The following is a 16,339-nucleotide window of genomic DNA, read 5'->3' on the forward strand; positions in this document are numbered from 1 at the left end:
AATTTTATATTTACATTTTGACCCCTTTTACCCTATTTTAGGGAATTTTGTTTAAAGTTTTGTTGGAATTGCAAATTTAAGCTATGTAATTTACATAAAGTGTTTAAGGATATTTTCAAAGAGTTAAATCCATTTCTGCATAAGTGCGTGCAATTTAAACAATGAAGAATTAAGATCTCAAGAAAAATTGTATCATCAAAACATTTTATTCTTGTATTCCTCAAAATGAAGGAGATGTGTCATTCTTTCCATTCTCATCATGAAATTTATATGTATAAAGAATCATTGTAGTTTATCATAGTCACTAATTTAGTAAGCATCTTGAGAGATCAGATCTCTTTTGGACTGCAAAACTTGAAAAAATAGTTGAACTTCAAGATATTTGATCTTTCTATGCATCTGATTGAAAATGGATCTATTATAGTTTTAAATATAAGATATAAAGTTTGTGTAGAATTTGATTTTTTTCAACTATAAATTTAATAAAGAAAAAAATAATAATAAGAGCATTTACCAGAAAAACATATTATCTCTTATAGACAGCAGGTCATGTGTGGAAGGCTTAAACGTTAATGAAGAGGTCATCTATGATGTAGAAGGCTTGAACGTTAACAAGGTTCTGAGAAGATTCTTGGAATTGAAGCAATATTCTATGATGGGAGTGAGTGGAGACTCGAACGTGGAGATGGGAAGATGGACAGATCCTGGCCCCACTCCCCATTGCAACGGATATCTAAGATAGCGTATCCTGCAAGGCAAACACGCAAAGACAACCTTAAAAAAATAATAATTAGGTGGATGTGGAGGAGGCATCACTTTTCATATTCGAGACAACTGTATTAACATTCCCATTAATTATGAATTATCGCAAATTCTATAGGGATGTTACCTATTTAACATTCATAATGATAGACACGTGTATAGAACATTTCATACATTCCTCAATCACGATTATCATAAGAACGCCGGCCGCCACTTGGACGGTCATATGGACCAGAACGGTCACGGTTACAACGATATTTACCACTACGGATTCCTCCGTCTCGACTGCGTCCTCCATACCGATCACCACCATTGCGATCAGAACCATATTTACTACTCGTACTACCACCTCCATAACGATCACTTCTGATTCCATATCTATCACCTCCACCTCCCCGATATCCATCTCCATTAGGGCATTCCCTGGCAAAATGACCACACTGACCACATTTAAAGCACTCTGATTGCCACCACCACTATATCCTCTTCCACCTCCACCACCATAGCCACGGTCACCACGATCACCACGATCTTCCCCATCACTCTCTGTCTGAGCTCTGTCAACGGTTATAGAACGACCATCAAGACTCATCCCATGCATGGAATCTATGGCATCTTCTATGGACTTCTTGTTATCAAATTTTACAAACCCAAAACCTCGGCAATGACAAGTATCCCTGTCAACAACAACCTAAAAGTGAAAGTATATTGTATATCAGTTCAGAACATGTCCAGTATAACATTAATTACAGTAGTATTTCAATCGTAAATTAGAAGCCATGAATGTTGAAGATAGATGAACAAAGAAAGTTACCACAGCGAGTAGTTAGAAAGATGTGACGATGATAAAACACATATCAGGCAGTCGAGATAGGAGTATAATACAAGAATCCAGACACCGTAATCTACTACTTATCTAGAGAAATGAATCTAAGCCCTCAGGCTATGTCACCTAAGCCAAAGGTAGAAAGGGTCTTGTCCGAAAGAGAGTTTGATGACCAGCAAAATACAAAAACACCCTACATTTTCAACATAAGATAAAGCTAGGCATTCACTATGCAATTTTCCTTTCCATAAATAAAAGCCGATTTTATTGGGAGAGCACCAAATAGAATACAAGTGACAAGTGGAGGGGAAGAGAAGCTTACCTTGGCCTTAACGAGATGACAAAACTTGTGAAAAGCATCTTCCAAAGTCCTGTCAGTGGTGCTCCACGACAGGCCTCCAATGAAGCAGTGATATTCCACGACGTCCGACATGGCTCAATTCTTCAGAAACCCTAATCTACTAAGTAAGAAATATTTAATATGCTTAAGCAATCGATTAAGAGAGGCAAGAGTTGTAATAAAGATTTAATATGCTTAAGCAACCAGTGAAAGTGCATCAACATTAAAAACGACCGAACAAACATATTTTGACAAAAAGGACAAAGAATGGAAAATTCTCAAAACATAAAACAAAATATAAAACTAAGCTTTATCGGGAGCTACTGTCATCTCAGGAGTGCATTAAGAGAACAAATTTGAGATAAATATGACAGCATCTCACCAATGTCACTGTTTTCTTCTCAGTTATGTTAGACATTCTACAGTTTTAACAATGATTCTGCATGCGGAATAAACTCAAAGAATCATTAAACCTTATTGCCCAGGGATACGAGTTACCTCCAGCCATTGGTGATGTATTGATGCAGGCCACAGTCCACAAGCTTCTCCTTCAGCACTCCTCCAGCCATTGGTGATGTATTGATGCAGGCCATAGTCCACAAGCTTCTCCTTCAGCACTCCAGCTTCTGTCCAAGCAAAAGAACACAAAATTCTGAAGGCACTTCCGAGCTCTGCTATCTCAGCTAGATGGTGTAGAACTGAAGGGGATTAAGATAGGAGCTTGGGGACCAAACAGATAAACATATAGCTAAGCTTCCATCAAGCTTCTAAATGCTATGTGTTAGAAAAACCACAAATCAAGGTAGAGATGAGATCAAAGTAATGGACCACTTTAGTAGCTCCCAATTATTAATTTAGTAATTGCAGTTGATTTTCTTAACTTAAGGAAACTACTGCAGTTGGTTTCCATAAGCTAAGAAAAGCTGCAACTCCATAAATCAAGGTAGCTTTTGTGTTAAATTAATGGAGCTTAACATTCTCCCACTTGGTCCATACTTCCAAACTTAACGTCTCAACTTAAAAACCATTGATAATCTCTATTAAGTAATAGATACATGAATCATGGCGATAAGTCCTCTAATGACGAGTATTACCTTCCATGTATTACTATGCATTTATTCTTATTATAATTTATGTGGCAACAATTTCTTAATGAATAAACCCTATGTTTATTCTTGGTCCTTCTTAAATGAATTTTCTCAAATCAACTTAAGGTGCACATAATATGAGAAAAAACATCACAATAATTAAGAATTTCATTAACATTGTCCATACAATGAAAAACTGCATAATGGAACCAAGTCCCATATTCAATACATGATCCTTGAAATTAACTGTGGCATGCCCTTAGTCAAAGGATCATTGATCATTAACTCAGTGCTGACGTGCTTAATGACCACTTTATTTTCTTTAACACGTTCCCTTATAGCTAAAAACTTAATGTCAATGTGTTTATTTCGACTCCCACTTTTTTAGCCATAAAACCAGCAGCTGAATTATCACAATATATTCTCAATGGCTTAGAGATAGAATCCATAATTCTAAGCCCAAAAATGAAATTCTTAAGCCATACACCATGTAAAGCAGCCTCAAACAGGGTATACATAAGCATGTAGTCTTTGGTCCCTTGAAGGTACCTCATTACTTTCTTTGCAGCTCTCCAGTGGTCTAAACCTGGATCACTCTGACATCGTCCCAACATTCCTACATTAGGCTTCCGACAGCAGAAGCATATGGAATGTTCTTCATTTGTTCCCTTTCAAAGTTGTTCTTCGGGCATTGGTTCAAATTGAACCTATCACCCTTCACAATGGGAGCTACACTTGGTGAACAATCCTTCATCCGAAATCTCTCTAAAATTTTATTAATATAGGTTTCCTGGGACAGACCCAAAATGCCTCGAAATCTGTCTCTATGGATCTTAATGCCAATGACATAAGATGCCTCACCTATATCCTTCATATCAAAACTTTTAGAGAGGAATTGTCTCACCTCATGTAGCAAATCCTTATCATTGGTTGCTAGCAAAAAGGTCATCCATATGTAAAACAAGAAAACAAATTTTACTCCCACTAACCTTCAGGTATATACATTGATCCATAATGTTTCCTACAAAACCAAAAGAAGAAATTACATTATGGAATTTCAAATACCATTGGGAGGATGCTTGTTTTAAACCATACAATGACTTCTTGAGCTTGCAAACCAATTGCTCACCATGACTAGAGGGGAATCAATGAAGATGTGTTATTCATGAAGAAGTGTTATCAATCATTAATGAAGAAGTGTTATTAATCATCATCTTTTAGTGCCAGTGTGAACATGCATTGAATCATATGTGACTTTGTTTTGCAGTAAAGACCATTAGACAAAATACCATTCCCAACATAATCAGATTTATAGAATAGACTGAAAGATTCTTCTGAAAAGTTTAAGGAATATCCAAAAGGTACAAGCCTTGAAACTGAAATCAAGTTTCTAGAAAAACTTGAAACATAAAAGGTCTTTTCTAACTCCAAAACAAAGCCACTACTTAAAGTTAAACAACATGTTCTTATAGCTTCCACATGCGAGCCCATCTTGTTTCCTGATAAGATGCTTTGCTTACTTCTCACTGGCTATTAACGTTAACCATATTAGATTCATAACAAACAAACGAGATTACTTCCTCAAGTTCGGGAATGTCAGAACGAATTTCAGAGAAATTTGCAGGTTGTACTACTGCATCAAAATAAAGAATCACATGCTTATGTTGAGGCTTAATAAACTTTCATGTTCTACCAATGTAAAACATGGTAAAAATAATTGAATCAAATGACATGAAAATTGCCTGTGGGCTAAATTTTCAACTCAAACAGATTCAATAAAACTTTATGAACTTTCATGTTTTACCAATGTAAAACATGCTAAAAAGAATTGAATCAAATGACATGAAAATTGCCTGTGGGCTAAATTTTCAATTCAAGCAGATTCAATAAAACTTTATGATCTTTCACGTTTTACCAATGTAAAACATGCTAAAAAGAATTGAATCAAATGACATGAAAATTGCCTGTGGGCTAAATTTTCAATTCAAGCAGATTCAACAAAACTTTATGATCTTTCACGTTTTACCAATGTAAAACATGCTAAAAAGAATTGAATCAAATGACATGAAATTTGCCTGTGGGCTAAATTTTCAATTCAAGCAGATTCAATAAAACTTTATGAACTTTCATGTTTTACCAATGTAAAACATGCTAAAAAGAATTGAATCAAATGACATGAAAATTGCCTGTGGGCTATATTTTCAATTCAAGCAGATTCAATAAAACTTTATGATAAAACTTATTAATTCATAACTCCTGTGGGTAGGTTATGAAATTTTATCCTAATTAATCACATAAATATAATAAAAATTCCTGTGGGATAAAATTTATTATATTCAGTGTAATTAATTACAATTTAATGTCTAAATGATCTTTATGTGATCTTGCCAATCAATATATAATTTTATTTAATTAAAGATGGTGTGGCTACTCTCTAATTAATTAAAATTACATGGATCACTAGACATTAATTTTGTTGCATAAACAAAACTTAACCAGAGAGAAAAATAATGTTTACTGAAAGGAGTAAGTCAAAATGACATTTTAATAAACTCCATATAACTGTAATATTTTTCCAGCAAAATCAAATCTAACTGTCCCATAATTTATTTAAGACTAATTCTTAAATTAATTACAAAATGGGCTCTAAACAATTTGCAAACAAAACTGCAAATTTGAAATATTATTTTATATATATTATGGCCTTCTGTCTATCAAAAGGAACCTGCAGTCTACAACAAGTAAAACAAATGACAATGCAACAAGTAAAACAAATGAGCATTGCATTGTCATAGACATGACCTAAAATCCATTCATGGGAGTATTGGAAATAAATAATAGCCACGCAGGCCCATCTGCGATCAGATCCAATAGCTTGTCAAGAGAAACTTTAATATGTATGCTAAAAAAGGATCAATGTAATTACGTTGTATGTGAATGCAGTAATTAGCCTATTTGGGCATAGGAACTCTTAACGCTGAGAAAAGCCAGTCTCAACAAATATATATACACATACACTAATCAAACCTGTTAGGCATAGAAACTCTTCAAGACTGAGAAGATCTAACTTCATCGCACCATGTATTTATTCCATTAACATTATAGCTAGCCCATTCTGGGTGACAGAAACTCCCAGGAAAATCGTGAGAAAAGCCAATATCATTTATTTCACCATACTTACTGTGAATCCAAATTGCAGAGGACCCATGGCTACTATCAGTGTACACAAATAGCAATAGCAATACTCCCTCTAAACATCGTAAAAATTCCATGGGTTCTCCTACTTTTCTCTGGCATTGATTTCTGCAGGAATGGCTGCTTGGAACCATCCATGTCATTCTCCAAATTCTCCCCATACTTCATTATCGCGGCTAAATCCAGAGAAACGTGAAAACCCAATATTAACACAGACAAAAACAAATTAAAGAAACTGATGATATGCAGAAACGAATTTCTACAGATGAGAATTCAAATCTCAAAATTGCAGGTCGCTTATGCAACACTTTTTCAGGATTGCTCCCCACAGACAATGTGTCAAAATAAGATCACCAGCATTGTTAAGCCAGCAATGTGTATGCTCTATTCAACATGAATGATATACATGACGCACTGGTTATTCTCTGTCTTAGTTATCTTCAGGAAAATTTGAGAACATCTATTTATATGATAACAAACCCTTATTTCTTGGACTATACCTAATCATTGTAATTGTTGTATTATATAAAAATATAAGTAAATCCAAATAAAATCGTAGAGTATTGTATCGATAAAAAAACTTACTTGATGTTCACAGGTTTGCAGTCAAGTAATTATAGTGGCATAGAATTTATCTACCATACTTTTGATTCCAATTGGCTGACAACATATATATATATTCCTCATACTCTTCCATTTGCCAAATCTGGATTACGCCTAAACAGTTTTGGGGAAGGCCACTTAATACGATATTATAAACACAACAAACAGCGGCAGCGGGATTCGAACCTATATGTCTGGGTGGTTAACCACAGACTTCAAATCTGTTGGGCATCGTCCGCTCAGGTTCGAACCTTAGCGACACTGCTATTAATTTAAAAATTATTACGGTAACGGTAAACCTATTGAGTGCGCTGAAATCTCATCCTCAATGCCGATATAAGACGAAGAATATGACATTGGCATAAAATCTGAACCGTCTATTCAATCAAATGCTTTACGGAAATTCATGAATTGTGTAACAAAAACCCGAAGTTTCTCAATAAAAAAAAACTTGCCAACACAGTATGGAGTTTCTAATGAGATTTGTAGTGTTACAAACTTTAGGATTGAATGCCTAACATAACGAGATAGTGATAATTCACATGGTATGAAAACCTTCGACCAGGGATATGCCGCCTTTTATTAGTAACTTTCTTATGGAAATCTTCAATCAAAAGTGTACTACTTTGCTGGGATAATTGCAATTTAGAAACAATCACACATGAGAACTGGCTTCATCTTGGAGGATTCTGCCATTGCAATTTCATTAAATTACACCTACTCGCAGTGTCTCAGTAGCTTGGGCAAAAGGGCCGAGATCCAGTGAGAACCGGACATGCGAGTTAATCAAACTACAAACCTTCACATGAAAATGAAATAGAAACTGAATACGTATGCTGGGGGAGATAAGGTCATGACTTAACCAGGGTTTTGTGCCGGCCAACCGACGGTTAGAGAGTAATACAAACGCTGGTCAACTCGGCTCATGAGATTCTATTGAATTTCTAATTCGATGATCCAGTTGGAGTCGCATGTATGTTATGCAAGGTATGATGATCGACATCGACCCCTTTTCGCCCAGAACGGACTGTCTCTATTCGACTGAAACATTGGCATGTTCCGGCTTTTAGTCAAATGGGTTTCTTAATCGAGTACAGTCTGATGATTTCATGATCAGGTGGGAAACTCACATGTTAAGAGACAACTGCCATGTTGCAAGCGAGAGAATACCATCATCGCATGATACAAAACGAAGCAGAAGCAAAAACAAATCATGAACATGCTTATATGGGAATTTGAGAAGCTTTGTTCTGACATGCGTATTATGTATCCTTAAAAACCCCATCAACAGAAAGATCCAATATGTGATCTTACTGATATGAAGAAAGCTCCAGAGATCGGGAATGTTATTCAAAAGCAAAATTGATTTCATTCGCCGTAGTGGCCACTTCCACAACCGCAATACAGGATCGAGCATCCGGCACAAAAATTGGTACGGCAAGGGTTCTCGAAATTCGTTTCTTGGCCAACACACAGCAAGGCAGAGGTAAAAGGGCTTTGATACCGAATGTTAGACATTCTACAGTTTTAACAATGATTCTGCATGCGGAATAAACTCAAAGAATCATTAAACCTTATTGCCCAGGGATACGAGTTACCTCCAGCCATTGGTGATGTATTGATGCAGGCCACAGTCCACAAGCTTCTCCTTCAGCACTCCTCCAGCCATTGGTGATGTATTGATGCAGGCCACAGTCCACAAGCTTCTCCTTCAGCACTCCAGCTTCTGTCCAAGCAAAAGAACACAAAATTCTGAAGGCACTTCCGAGCTCTGCTATCTCAGCTAGATGGTGTAGAACTGAAGGGGATTAAGATAGGAGCTTGGGGACCAAACAGATAAACATATAGCTAAGCTTCCATCAAGCTTCTAAATGCTATGTGTTAGAAAAACCACAAATCAAGGTAGAGATGAGATCAAAGTAATGGACCACTTTAGTAGCTCCCAATTATTAATTTAGTAATTGCAGTTGATTTTCTTAACTTAAGGAAACCACTGCAGTTGGTTTCCATAAGTTAAGAAAAGCTGCAACTCCATAAATCAAGGTAGCTTTTGTGTTAAATTAATGGAGCTTAACAAGTTAAACTACGCGGGCCAAGCTTAGCTAGGGTTACAGAAAATGAATACACAGGAGATGGAGGATGCAACAAAAACCTATACAATTTTAACATTCCACAAGGACTACATGATCACCATTACAGAGCCTTTAAAGCTCAAAGCTATCTGCCTTGAAGATTTCAATCAAAGAAAAAAATTATAAGTAAGACCTACACCGAACGAAGTTACCTCAGCTTTGGCAGTTAGATTCGATCTCGAAACACTGAAACGCCATTGTTACTGAAGAAAATTGCACTGCAAATGCTTGCCGGGCATTCTTCTGTGGCTACTCCGCAATAAAAACTTGAGATCACATCTAACCCTACGCCTCTCTCAAATGAAATGAAATGATGTGAAATGGAATGGATCGCATGTTAATATACTTTTATAAGTTACCGTCCAAGCTGGCAGAGCGTGGTCCGATGAGAAGGGGTCTCGTGCTTATCCTCCCTATGTTCGTGCTTTTAGGAAAAAGGCCGTCACATGGAAGAGGGTTGGGCTTCTATGACAAATATAAAAGAGCAAAGAAGCAGGGGCATTAATGATAAATTAAAACTTTGAGTGTTGGGATAGAATGCATCATTGTAAGATAAAAAGTAACATAGTATAGACGAATCATATTAAGTGTTTAAAGTCCTTGTTATGTATAGTAAAGGGCTACATGCCTTTTCCTTCGCTAATAAAGTTGAATACTTTCCCTTATTATTATTATATTTTATATTTTTTTATCTTTTTAATATTGAAAAAGTTGTTAATAATTATTATGTGTATTTTCTCAATATGAAAATCAATCATGCGTAACCATGCACCAATGTCACATTGGGATAAAGATTGTTTATATGAAAATCAATCATGGTCAACCATCGCATTGTGACAATGACTGTCTCAATATGAAAATCAATTTTGGTCAACCAAGTTTATTTTATGGCTTCTAATATATATCTTTCGGTTTATATACCTTGGGTTTATAATATTAATCCCTTGGGTTTAATATTATTCACTTGGGGTTTTAGTATTAATCCCTTGGGTTGATTATTCCCCTGGGTTTATAATATTTTTATTAAAATAATATTTTATAACATTTTTGTTAACATAAAGATTGTTTCGATATGAAAATCAACCATGGTCAACCATGGTCCTATGTTGCATTATGACAAAGATTGTCTCGATATAAAAATCAGTCATGGTCAAGCATGGCCAACTACGTTTATTTTAGGGTTTGTAATATTTATCTTGGGGTTTATATGCATTGGGTTTATAATTTTTATCCCTTGGATTTATGAAATCAATCCCATGGGATTATTAATCGAAGGGTTCATATTCCTAGGGTTTAATATTATACCCTTAGGTTTATAATCACTTTGGTTTTTAGTATTAATCTGTAGGGTTTATTATTCCATTGGGTTTGTAATATCCATCACGATCAACCATGTTTTATAAACTCAATCATGGTCTATCATGGTTGAATGTCTCATTGTGATAAAGATTGTTTCAACAACGGTCCAACGTTGCATTATGACAAAGATTGTGTCAATATGATTATCATGGTCAACATTGGTCAACGATGGTCAACCATGTTTTATAAAATTAAACATGGTCATCCATGGTCAATCACGGTCAACCATAGTTGAACATCCCATTGTGACAAAGATTTTCTTGATATGAAAATCGACCATGTTTAAGCAAGGTCAACCATGGTCCAACGTCGCATTATGACAAGAATGTTTGAATATGAAAATCAACCATGGTCAAGCATGTTTATTTTAGTGTTTATAATATTTATCTCAGGGTTTATATACCTTGGGTTTATAATATTAGGCCCTTGGATTTAATATTATTCCCTTGGGATCATAATTCATTGGTGTTTTAGTATTAATCCATTGGGTTTATAATATCAATCCCTTGGGTTTATTATTCCCTTGCCTTTATAATATCAACCTGGTCAAATGTCACATTGTGACCAAGATTGTTTCAATATGGAAATCAACCATGGTCAAACGTCATATTGTGACAAATATTGTCTCGATATGAAAATCAATCATGGTCAACCATTGTCCAACGTCGCATTGTGACAAGGGTTGTCTCAATATGGAAATAAACCATGGTCAACCATGTTTATTTTAGGGTTTATAATATTTATCTTAGGGTTTATATACTTTGGTTTTATAATTTTAATCCCTTGGGTTTATTATTCCCTTAGGTTTATAATATCAATCCTTTGGGTTTATTAATCTAAGAGTTCATATTCCTAGGGTATAATATTGTTCACTTAGGTTTATAATCCCAACCATGGTCAACCATGGTCAAATGTCACATTGTCACAAGTATTGTCTCAATATAAGAATCAACCATGGTCGACCATGTTCCAATGCCGCATTGTGACAATGATTGGCTCAATATGAAAGTAAACCATGGGCAACCATGTTGCAACATCACATTTGGAAAAAGATTGTTTATATGAAAATCAATCACGGTCAAGCATGATCAACCACGTTCCAACATTGCATTGTGACAAGGATTGTCTCAATATGAAAATCAACCTTGGTCAAGCATGTTTATATTATGGTTTATAATATTTATCTTCCGGTTTATATAACTTTGGTTTATACTATTAATCCCTTGGGTTTAATATTATTCGCTTGTGTTCATAATCCCTTGCGGTTTTATCGATCAACCATGTACACTCATAGTAAATAATATGTTGACCATATTTAACCATGTTTTACTAACAAAACTATGGTCAAACATGATTAAACACACTTATCCATGATCAAACATTATCACTCATTGTCACCCATGTTCAACCATAAACAACTTTATTTAGCCATAGTCAACCATGGTAAACCTTGGTCAACCATGATCATCGATGGTCATCTCTTGTCAATCATACTCAACCTATACCAATCCATGCTCTAGCCACTCCTAATCGCCAAATATGGTCAAGAATGGTTAGAATAATCAAACATGATCAACCAAGTTTTCTATGGTTGAACATGGTCAATCATTGTTAACATGGGCAACCATAATCTATCATAGAAAAGTATGGTCATCCATGTCCAAATATGTCAAATCATATTCATCCACAGTAGACATGGTCAAACGATGGGCATCATGCCTAACCATAGTTAGGCATGGTTAAACATCATCAACCATGGAAAACCATGGTCAATCGTGGTTAGGCATTGTCAATAATTATCTATCATAGTAAAGTATAGTATGATGTGGACAAGTATGGTCATCCATAGTCAACTATATGTTGACCATAATAAACCCTCCTCAACCATAACTTAAATAGATTTAGCCATAGTCAACAATAATCAATCATTGTCTACTAATCCTCCTCATATTGCACATTGGTTGCCAACTAGCATAACCACATTAATAAATGTCATTGATATATGTCAAATTGTAGCATTTCCCTCCTTTTATGTGTCAATCAATGTATGAAAATGTCGTTGATCAATGTATATCAATGACGTATATCAACCACATTTACTAATATGGTTGTGTTATTTTATTTCTTAATGAAATCATATAATGAAACTAAATCTCCACACATCTCCACCCTAAGATCACATAATGAGAATGTAAAAAACTTTTGAAAAATTCTACCCGTACCAAAGCACAAACACTTGTTGGGTCAAAGCTTTATGAAAATCATAATAAATATAAACTTCTAAAAATTATACTAATTCTACGAAAACAAATATATATATATATATATATATATATATATATATATATATATATATATATATATATATATATATTAACAACTAGCCTCATATATATTTGTAACTATAGGAATTGGCAATGGGGTTGCTTTCTTATTCATGTGACACTGAAGAAATTTAGATTACTACCATTGTAACCTCTAAGTGCCTACATATACTCCTTCTGCAGACAAGAATAATACAAAAGAATTTAAATCTCAATTCTTATAATACATAACACTTCATTGTCACGACAATCACTAATTAAATTACCCTAAAACTAAATTAATTTTTTAATATTAATATTAAAATAGTAAATAATATTTTCCCAATATTGTCGAGCATGTTAAAATAAGATAATTACTCCTGCATGAGGAGTTGGCTAAACATAGAGAGTTAGTTAACTAAGTGATTGAGTGGTTGAGTATTTGAGTGTTGAGTCAAGTCGAGTTAAGTGATAGACGACTTTGAGTGTGTGGTTGCATGTCAAGATATTTTAGGCAAGTAGCTAGTTTGAAAAGGATAAATACCCTTCCCCCGGTTCATTGTAAGCATCATGATTTATGTGACCAATAGAAGAGCATCAGCTCATGTTTTATGTGTGAATTATTTATGCTTTGTATCCTCCTCCTTTCCAACAAATTGGTATCAGAGCAAGGTTACAAAGGGATACAAAGAATAGATTTATAGTAGTCTGTGTGAGAGGAGAGAAATTTATATTATCTTATTAATAGTGATTACCTTATGTTATTTTGCATGCATGCGGATTCCATCTGTGATTGGAAGTGTTAGAGGACTAACGCGACAGTTAATTAATGTCAAAGGCGCGTTAATAAACCGAAGAACACGTATTTATAAATTACAAAGTCAACGTCTTAAGATTTATCATAAGTTTATATATGTTGAGTGGGAAGTCTTTTATTAAAAAGAGAGCACGTTAAAAACAAAGGGTTTTATTAAAAGTTTTTTTTTATAAAGGTTTTTAGACCTTTATAAAAGGAATTTTTTTGAAAAAAAAAATTATAAAATAAAAAATTTAGGGTTTGATTGAAAAGGTTTTTTTTTTTTAAGTTTACGAAAGGAGAATTTTTTTTGAAGAAATCTTTTTTGGAGAAAGATAGCTTTCTCAAATTTCCAGCTCTATTTACCATTGTTTACATGGAAAGATTATGATGTGTGGACCATTAAGATGGCGACCACGTTGCATGCACATGATGTTTGGGATTATGTCCAGTTTGGGATTTCAGGACATAAGAATGAAGCAAAATAACAAGATCTCAGTAATACAGAGAAGGAACAATGGAAGAAAGACAAGAAGAAGAATGCATAAGTGTTGCAGCTTATCCAAAAGAGAGTGGACCGAGCAGTGTTCTAGAATATTATGACCACATATTTAGCAAAATTAGCATGGGATACTTTGGCGACAAACTATACAGGTATGGCCAAAGTCAATATTGTTAATTTGCAGAATACCACATCACAAGCAACAATGGTTTGGTTACAAATTTCGATCAGTTTGTGAAAACAAAGGTAAATTTGGCGACTGACAAGACTGTGGAAGTAGATGGCAAAGGAATGGTCAACATTTTGACCAAGCAGGGGGAGCCGAAGAGAATCTCAGAGGCATATTATGTTCCTAGTCTCAAACATAATTTGTTAAGTGCTGGTCAATTGACACAGAAAGGATATCGAGTTATCTTTCGAGGTCAATAATGTGTTATATATGAAAAACCCCCAAGAAAGAAGCTTATAGAAAAGGTGGAGATGACGAGGAACAAACTCTTTCCTCTAATTATGAATTACAGTGGTCAAGTGAGTTATTTTACAGTTGCATGTTATGATGATTATTGGTCATGGAACTTTCAATTTGGACACTTGCCCTTTTCTAGTTTAAGATTGTTGCAGTAGAAACAGATGGTCAGAGGATTACCTCCCATCAAAGAACCTGTTAGTACTTTTGAGTGTTGCATCTTGGGAAAGCAACACTGTGAAAGTTTTCCAAAAAGAGTTTCATACAGAGCAAAGCAAACTCTTGAGCTAGTGCATACAGACTTGTGTGGACCTATGAGGACACTGTCAATTGGTGGAAGTTGTTACTTCCTCACTTTCATTGATGACTGCAGCAAAAAGAGTTGGATTTACCTCTTGAAGCAAGAGTCTGAAACTTTTGCAAAGTTCAAGGAATTCAAAGCCTTAGAAGAGAAACAAAGTGATCGACAAATCAAGGTATTGAGATCAGATCATGGTGGAGAATATGATTCAAAGGCATTCCATGATTACTGCAAATAACATGGAATCAAAAGATAGCTTACAAGTAGGTACACACTGTAGCAGAATGGTGTAGCAGAGGGAAAGAATAGGAGAATTATGAACATGGTAATAAGCATGTTGAAAGGAAAAAAATTGTCTAATGAGTATTTGGTAGAAGCAATTGCATGTGCTATTTATGTGATCAACAAATCTCCTACAAAGAGTGTGATGAACAGAGTACTAGAACAAGCATGGTCAGGTATGTCCTGCAGCGTATCTCATTTCAGAGTATTTGGATGTGTACCTTATGCACATGTGCTTAAGGAGCGAAGAGGCAAATTGGATGATAAAAGTGAAAAATGCATATTCACTGGTTATAGTGAAAAATCAAAAGCTTACAAATTGTATAACCCCATCCCAAAGAAGACCATAATTAGGAGAGATGTTGTGTTCAGAGAACAAGAGTCATGGAATGGAACTATAGAAAAAACAGTTGATGCATCAGTGCCACTGATGGAAGAAGATGATGTAGCAGAAAAGGAGCAGCAAGAATCACAGGTGAAGACACGGAACAAAGACACGCCAACAAGGACTCCAAGATTTTCAGAGAAGCATGGATCTCCCAACAATTAATCTGGTGATGAATCAAGGAATGGTAAGAGAAAGATGAGAAGTTTGAAAGATATTTACGATGATTTGGATGTTAGTTCAAATTTTTCATTGTTGTCATTCCAAGATTCTTTGTCTAAAGAAGCAATTAGAGATGAAAATTGGGTGCAAGCCATGGATGAAGAAATTGAACCTATTGAAAAGAATGATACATGGGATTTTCTTGATTTACCAAAGGACAAAAATCTCATTGGTGTAAAGTGGGTGTGCAAGACAAATTTGAATGAGAAAGGTGATATTGACAGATGTAAAGCTAGAATTGTAGCAAAAGGATTCTCGCAGCTACCGGGAATAAATTTTGGAGAAATGTTTGCTCTGATAGCCAGATTGGATATTGTAAGAGTAGTTCTAGCCACAGTAGCTCAGAACAAGTGGAAAGTATATTAGATGGATGTGAAATCAGACTTCTTAAATTGAATTCTAGAAGAAGATATTTATGTGCAGCAGCCTCCAAGATATCAAGTTGAGAGTAATGAATAGAAAGTTTATAGGTTGAAGAAAGTGTTCTATGGACTGAAGCAAGCGCCTAGAGCTTGGTATAGCAGAATCGACAACTACATGATTAAGAATGGATTTTGCAGAAGAAACATTGAGCCTACCTTATACACAAAGGTAAATGAGCATGGACAGATTTTGATTGTTTTCTTATATGTTGATGACATGATTATTACAGGTGATTTTGAGATAGATTAATTTAAAGAAAATATGATGAAAGAATTTGAGATGACAAATCTTGGTCTCATGAAATATTTTCTTCGCATAGAAGTTGAGAAATCTAAAAAAAAGGAATTTTTATTT

At 34.9% G+C, this 16,339-nt stretch overlaps 1 pseudogene across 1 annotated transcript in view; it reads right to left on the minus strand.

Annotated features, from left to right (window-relative positions):
* Positions 1–835: 835 nt before the first annotated feature.
* Positions 836–16,339, minus strand: part of LOC149218602 (glycine-rich RNA-binding protein RZ1A-like) — a 270,714-nt pseudogene continuing 255,210 nt past the window's right edge. The window contains exons 3-5 of the transcript XR_016248630.1: positions 2,427–2,554; positions 1,911–2,046; positions 836–1,453 (exon numbers count right to left, since the gene is read on the minus strand). The product of XR_016248630.1 is annotated as a glycine-rich RNA-binding protein RZ1A-like (transcript). The remainder of the gene's footprint in view (positions 1,454–1,910; positions 2,047–2,426; positions 2,555–16,339) is intronic.

Source organism: Pinus tabuliformis, chromosome Q, assembly GCF_031772625.1.
Source record: "Pinus tabuliformis cultivar Carrire ecotype Pingquan chromosome Q, CPIR1, whole genome shotgun sequence".
Classification (NCBI taxonomy): domain Eukaryota; kingdom Viridiplantae; phylum Streptophyta; class Pinopsida; order Pinales; family Pinaceae; genus Pinus; species Pinus tabuliformis.